Here is an 8343-nt window from a genome sequence, read left to right on the forward strand (position 1 = left end):
CAAAATGCTGTCATTAGATAGAAATAAAACTTCGTTAAAAGCGAAACTAACTAGGTTAGAAAATGTAGTGAATGAATATGATGATAGCTCGAATAAGAATGAAATTCAAATAAAGTATAGATCGCTACAAAGCATTCAAATGGATATTAGAAACTTGAGGAATAGATATTTCGAAAGCGTTGATGAAAAAGATGTCACAGCCATCGATGAAGAAATCGCTGAAATGGAAGAAAGAACGGAAGTTCTAGAGGTAAGAATTATGGAAATTCTATCATCTATCGCACATTCTGAAAATGAAAATGATTGTAATAAATTTGATTCTAGTACAAATACGTTTGCCAGAATTACCAATTCCTAAGTTTTCTGGTAAATATACCGAATGGAATAATTTTAAGCTTCAATTCGAAAACATCATAGCGAATAACACTCAACTGACAGAAGTTCAGAAACTCTACTATTTAAAGGCTGCATTAACTGATGAAGCAAAAAATCTTGAAACTGTTGATGATACTTTTAGTTCTCTATTTAAAGCTCTTCAAGATAGGTGTGAAAATAAAAGAATATTAATTGAAATGCATATAAAGTCAATAATGGATTTACGTACTTTAACATTCGAATCGTCTAAAGGAATAAGGTATGTAATAGATAATGTTACTAAAAACGTTAGGGATTTGAATGTTTTAAAATATGAGAAAAATCATTTATCGGATATTCTGTTATTAAATATTGTACTTCAGAAACTAGATTTTGAAACGCGCAAACAATTTGAACTCAGCATTAATGCTACGGAAGTTCCTACGTTTGATGAATTAATTTCGTTTTTAGAGAAAAGATGTCAGTTATTGGATAACATTAACCGTAATGCCAATAAAATGAAATATCCGTTAGAAAAAAATTCAAATTCAAAGGCTCTGATGGTTAAAACCGATAGTGTTTCGATTTGTGTTATATGTAAAAATAATAATCATCCACTGCATAAATGTGATTCATTTTTAAAATTAAATCCAAATCAAAGATATGAAATAGTTAAAACCCATAAACTGTGTCTAAACTGTCTTTCAGTAACGAACATTTAATCGCAAAATGCAATTCTAAGTTCAGATGTTCGGAATGCCATAAAAAACACCATTCATTAATACATCGCTTGCTCAGAAATGGCGCCATCGAACATAAGTTAGACAAAACAAAAACGGAAGCAGCGAGTGACGAAATTATAAACAATAATGCAGATGTCTCTAATAAAAATCAATCAAGTTGTCTTTTGACAATCAGAAAAAACGTCTTATTGGCGACTGCAATAATATATGTTTGCAATTCGGAAGGAAAAAGAATCCCAGTTCGCGCAATACTTGATAACGGCAGCATGAGTTGTTTCCTGTGTGAAAGAGTTGCTAATTTGTTAAATATAAAGAAAGAAAGAATTTATGCATCTGTATCCGGAATTAATGAGAACGTTATAAATATTAATTATCAACTAGATGTACAGATTTGGAATAAGGATTTAACATATGTAAGATCAGTTAATTGCTTGGTTATTTCTAAAATAACCAATGTAACTCCATCAAGGTGTTTAGATGTACAGCCATTAAATATTCCCATTGATATTGAATTAGCGGATCCACAATTTGGAACACCTAACAAAGTAGAGTTACCAGGGGCCGAATTGTTCTTTTAAAAGAAGGAAAATTTCAATTAGAAAATCAACCGTTGATATTCCAAGAAACAGTTTTGGATATATCGCGTCTGGTGCATGCAAGAGTAACTCAGAAGTAAATTATTGTGGTTTAGTTCTAAATAGTGAAGAAAGAGTTGAAGAAATTTTGCAAAGATTTTGGGAAGTTGAATCCATTGAAAATATCGAGGATGCTTTGAGTGAAGAAGAAAAATACTGTGAAGAACATTTCAAGCGTACTCACTATAGACAAAATGATGGAAGATACGTAGTTCATTTACCCATAAGGGAAGGTGTAGAATTAGGAGAATCGAAAACGCTGGCTGAGAAAAGATTGCATCAAGTGTGGAATCGACTAGAAAGTGATTCGAATATGAAAACATTATATAAGAATTTTATTAAAGAATATAAGGATCTAAATCACATGGAAGAAGTTCAAGAAATTGAAACATCGACTTGCAATTATCTTAGTCATCATGGAGTTTATCGGCCAGCGAAAGCCTCTACCAATGGAATCGCGTTGTGTTTAATGCATCCGCGGCTACTAGCAATGGAAAGTCACTGAACTCAATAATAATGAAAGGGAGAATACCTCAAAAAGATTTATTTTGTATTATTATTAGATTTCGAAAGTACAACTATGCATTGGGAGCTGATGTTCAGAAGATGTACAGACAAATACTTATTGAACCATCTCAACGAAACCTGCAGTTGATCTTGTGGAAGGAATCAGTTGGTAGTCCTGTGCAGACTTACCGTCTAAGGACTGTAACATACGGAACAGCAAGTGCACCATTCCTTGCAACAAGGGTCCTGAAGCAGTTAGCAATGGATGAAGCGACAGACTTTCCTCATGCCTCAAGAGCCATACTGAAGGACTGTTACGTGGACGACATTATCACTGGAGCTAATACGATGCAAGAAGCCAAAGAGTTGCAAACACAGTTAACCTGTCTTCTAGAACGTGGTGGAATGCAGTTACACAAATGGTGTTCAAACAATCCAGAATTATTGAAGAATAAAGTGAGTGCTACTCAGGATTACTCCTTTCAAGTTACGGATAAGCCTCAGATTACAAAAACCTTAGGAATGTCATGGAATACGTCTACAGACTTTTTTTCTTACGATTTAAAGATACCTGACTTTGAAGAAACAGGCACGAAAAGAGATATCTTATCAACGATAGGTCGCCTCTTTGATCCGTTAGGTTTGATTGGACCTGTTACGACAAAGGCTAAAATATTTCTACAAAAACTTTGGCTTCTAAAATTAAATTGGAATACACCTCTTCCTAAAAAATTACTCTGAAGAATGGAAGGCATTTCTGCATAGTCTCAAAATAGTCAACGATTATCGCATCCCTAGATTTGTTCTAACCAATGGATTATAGCAAATAGAAATTATAGGATTCTGTGATGCTAGTCAGAAAGCTTACGGTGCTGCAATTTATGTGAAATGTATGTCATCTTCAAATGAATGTTCATCTAGACTTCTGTGCAGCAAGTCTCGTGTGTCACCTCTGAAGTCAATTACCATTCCTCGTTTGGAACTTTGTGGTGCAGTTCTATTAGTAAAACTAATGAAAAGAATATTAGAGGCCATTCAGCTGCCTATAGTGAAAGTGTATTACTTCACTGATTCGTCAATAGTGTTATCATGGATTAAGAAGGAACCTTATCAACTAAAGACATTTGTTGCTAATAGAGTATCTGTTATTCGAAGCATGACTGCTGTTCATGAGTAGTACCATGTTAGCACTCACAATAATACAGCTGATTTGATATCACGTGGAGCTGAACCTAAAGATCTTCTTCATAATGATTTATGGTGGTACAGACCAACTTTCTTGACTAAGGAGAGGTTTTTGACTAATCTTTGTGAATCAATTTCATCTGATATGGATAATGTGGAATACGTCAAAGAACTCAAACTTAAGGATAATGACTTAGTTAATTTAAATGTGAACTCTAATTCCCTTATTTTAGATCATATTAACATCAGTAATAACTATATTCGTATTATTCGTGTGTTAAGTTTTGTTTGTAGATTTATAGCCAATTATAAGGGGAAAAAATTAATAGGTTCTCTAACTGTTAAAGAATTGGATGACGCTGAGAAAATCCTTATCAGGTATATACAGTTACAACATTTTAGCAAGGATTGTGTTTCTTCCAATAGTAAGTTAAAATTTTTATGTCCATTTCTAGATAATGATTCTCTTCTGAGAATAGGAGGCAGACTTGCCAATAGTAATCTTAATTACAACCAAAAGTTTCCTTATGTAATGCCAAAAGATCATGTATTTACTAAATTAATTTTTCAGTATTACCATGTTAAATATTTACATCTTGGTGCTCAAGCACTATTGCATCAGGTTCGTAGTAAATTTCGGGTTATTAATGGTCGAGATATAGCTCGAAAAGTTGTACATGAATGTGTAACATGTTTTAAGGTTAAACCAATTGTATGTGAACAACTTATGGGAAATTTACCTGGTGAGAGAGTTAACCAGGGTTTGTATTTAATACGTGTGGACTCGACTTTTCTGGTCCATTTCTCATTAAGTATAAAAATCAGAGAAAGGGTAATTATGCAAGCTACTAAAGCAGTACATTTAGAGGTAGTAACTGATTTAACCACAGATTCATTACTTGCTACTATTAAAAGATTTATTGCTAGACGTGGAAAATGTAATACCATAATGTCAGATAACGGTACTAATATGGTTGCAAAATGAGAACTGAAAAAATTGCATAGTTTAGTCCTTAAATCTAATTCTGATATAGCGGATTTCTTAACATCTGAAGGTATAAATTGGAAACTAATTCCACCTTAGAGCGCCAAATTTTGGTGGTTTATGGGAAGCAGGTATTAACTCATTTAAATATCATCTTCAGCGTACAATCAGCAGTTATAAATTAACTTTAGAAGAATTTTGGACTGTTGTCACACAGATTGAAGGTATTCTCAATTCTCGTCCAATTTTACCTTTATCAACAGATGCAAATGACTTTGAAGCCTTAACTCCGGGTCATTTTTTAATTGGACGTTCCATTACTTCATAATCCTGAACCAGATTTATCTCATCTTACAGATAATAGACTTTCTAAATGGCAAGTTATTACCACGTTTATTCAAGTTATTTGGAAACGTTGGCAAACTGATTATTTAAATCATCTCCAACAACGCACCAAATGGTTTATTAATAAAGAAAATTTAAAGGCAGGTATGTTAGTTGTGTTAAAGGAAGATAATCTTCCCCCATTCAAATGGTCTTTAGCTAGAATTCTAGAAGTTTTACCTGGTAAAGATAATAAGGCCAGAATTGTTAAAGTGAAAACATCAAATGGTGTGTATATTCGATGTATTAGTAAAATATGTTTATTACCTATCCAGGATAATAATGCTTAGTTTACATTATGTTCTTATTGAAAATTGTGCTTTACATTAAAATGAAACGGTTTAAAGAATAAGTTCGATTGTAGCATAGTGAATGCTTATGTTCTTAAATGTTACATTATTTTATATTATATTCATGATGAAAGATTATCTATTAGCTTTCATATTGTATTGTATAATTAGTTATTTTTGGAATGTTAAATTGTATGTTTGTTTGTAATTTACATGTTGAAATTTGTAATTTCAACGGGCGGCTGCATGTTAAGTTAGAATACAGCGCCGCCTGTTGGACAAGGAGAGAAACTTGGCCATCTGGATTCGGCTAAGCAACATGCCAGAGCATGTATTAGATCTGAATAGTTATATTATATAGCCTTTGAATATTTTACTAGTCTAGACTATGAATTTTAATACGTCGCAGAATATAAATACAGTGATCGCAGCCAACGAAGGCTTTATGAAAATTGCTTATTTTAATGCTAATGGCATAAAACGTCAACTCCATGAAATTGGAAACTTCCTCGATAATTATCAAATTGATATCATGCTCAACAATGAGATTAAACTTTAACTCAATGATAAAATCAAACTTCCGGGCTTTTCCATCGCTAGAAATGAAAGAAGGCAGAATTGTGGTGACGGCGCCGCTATTTTCATCGGGAATCACATCAAGCATTCAGTTTTCCGCCTCCCTGATACTAGCTTTTATCGAACATACAGCAGTATTAGTATATAGCACCACAAATAAGGCCTACCTCTTCATAGCAGTCCATCACCCTCCACATAGACTTCTTCAGGTTCAGGATCTCAACATTTTAACGACCACGAATTATCCCACGATTATTGCGGGCGATTTGAATTCTAAATTTCATACTTGGCACACCAGAAAGGATAACCCGAACGGAAGAATTCTAAATAATTATTTACTTAGGAATGATGTCAGGTTAGTTGCCCCTCACTTACCTACTCACATCCACAATAATAGAGTGGGAGATATCTTGGACATTGTCTTACTCAAGAACATTAGTACGACTCCACTACTTGAAGTGTACGAAGAATTATCATTGGACCACTTCCCGGTCACGTTTGATTTTTATGGTTTTTCATGTTTACCAAGATGTGCAGTGAATTGTGTGCTAAAAACGTAAATTCAAGGTGCGCCTTCTTTTATTCAAGTGACGTGTAAGAAATTTTGATTTGCAAAATATGTTAAATTTTTCTATTACGCATGGACTTTGAGTTTTTGCGAAAGCTACTTTATGAACTTTGTACGTTCTGTTAAATGTCAAGGAATTTTTTCTGAATGAAACTGTTCTGGTGTGAACGCTTACTAAGTGTATCTGCGTGACTATAGTGCTCTCAATTCTAAAATGCTACTCTTACTCCTTAAGTTTCAAATACGACCTTTTTATTGTTCTTATTTTTGAATGCAACATTTGCCACCACGAACAGGAATGCCAGACCCAAGCTCTGAAATTTTTTACGCCTCCGGGTGACAGATGTACCTAAAGTACATCTCTTTTATTTTACTACTGCGATTGGCCTTTAGCAACTCTGAACATTTGGTAATAACTCTTTGTAGTTGAAACCAAGTGCGAGCGAAAGCAGTTGGAATTGGATTGGTCCCTGTATAAATGTAAGTGAGCCCTATATGTAACTGTTACCTTTTCTGACTCTTATATGTAAATTTAACCCTATATGTCTTCCAGTGATTTCGAGAAGTGAGAGATAATAGAGATTTCTCGGAGGCCGCGGAAAAATTATATAGGACAGGAGAGAGCATTAGCTCTCAGTTTAGTGTTCAGAGTAAGCTTCGGAATATTCTCCGTAGGAGATTTCCTTTTTTATTAGATGCGATATGGATTGCGTTGTATTTAAAACGTTCTTAATTGTTTGAAGTGTAACTCCAGATTGTGGGGAACTACCGATTTTGGGGAAAGTTCCAGTTCTGTAAGGTATTTCTTTTTGTAAAATAAATTTAAAAGGACTGTAGGAGTATTTTGGCGAAACTTTCCAATGCCGTAAAGTATTTCTTTTCGTAAAATAAATTTAAAATAGCTGTAGGAGTATTTGGGGGAAAAGTTCCAGTTCTATAAAGTATTTCTTTTTGTAAAATAAATTTTATCAAGCTATCATCGGTTCTCTGTGCATTCAGTCCATTACGAAACCGTACGCAGGCAAAAATATAATGTACTAATATAATATAGATGTATAATAAAATAGTAAATATAATAAAAATAGGTATTTAAATAATAATAAAATAAAAATAATAGCATTGGTAATAACAGAATTAGAGAGTGGTAACAGAATAGAGTTTATAATAATGTAGCATGCATACAGGTTTTTAATAGATTGATTGCACAAGTACGATAAAAGGTTAATAAAACTTATTCTTATCAAAATAAATATATCAGAACGCTTGAATTTTCCTCAGAGATATTCGTACAATTGTTCACAATATCACGCAATATAATCAGTAGTTATACTTCAAACTACTAAAAATGTTAAAAATTAACGCAACTCAAAGCGTTATCTAAAGAGAAAGCTAATTCAGATACCTTAGTTCACGCGGAGCTAAACAAATCGCAATAACAGTAGATAAGCAACAAAGCAACTGAACTGAGACGCTCTTTTTTCAGCCTTGAATAATTTTTATACTTTATAATAGTGACGCTATTTTTTGAGGGGATTTCGCCAAACCTCCTCATAAAGATATTTTGATATAAAAATGCGAACATCTTGACGAAAGTTGTTTCCTATAATTTAGAACGTTCTCTTTATGAAGGTTCAATATGCGAAATACGAGCTATTTAATCCAGACGTAAATCAAGTTACGAATTTAACATCGTCTAACTCAGACCCATGGGCTAACGAAGTCAAGACAGGCCTGTTAGAATACCGGCGACATTAAACCCATGATAGACCCAGTGAGTGAGTGAGTGCACCGCTATGATGGCTTCCGACCACGGACATGAACCAAACGGAATTATATACCATCACGGCGGGGAAGACACCTAAGTAACAAGGTTGAATATTACATACTAATAACAGTTTTTACATATTGATAACTGCAGGCACTAAGAGTTATTCTGGTTATCTGCTTTAAGCTCTGAACATTTGAAACAAAATATTATTCACGGTTGTTTCTGCTTAGTCAGTGTCTTGAGATTTTCTCTATTTTATCAAGGGCTATTCTGTTTTTGAGTGTGTTGGATGTCCACATTGCCCAGACAAAGTCCGCTCGTTTCTTCAAGTGCCAGATTCTTGTATGT

This window comes from Stegodyphus dumicola, chromosome 5 (assembly GCF_044657685.1).
Source record: "Stegodyphus dumicola isolate Sdum_Otavi_A_Nest chromosome 5, ASM4465768v1".
In the NCBI taxonomy this organism is placed as follows: Eukaryota; Metazoa; Arthropoda; class Arachnida; order Araneae; family Eresidae; genus Stegodyphus; species Stegodyphus dumicola.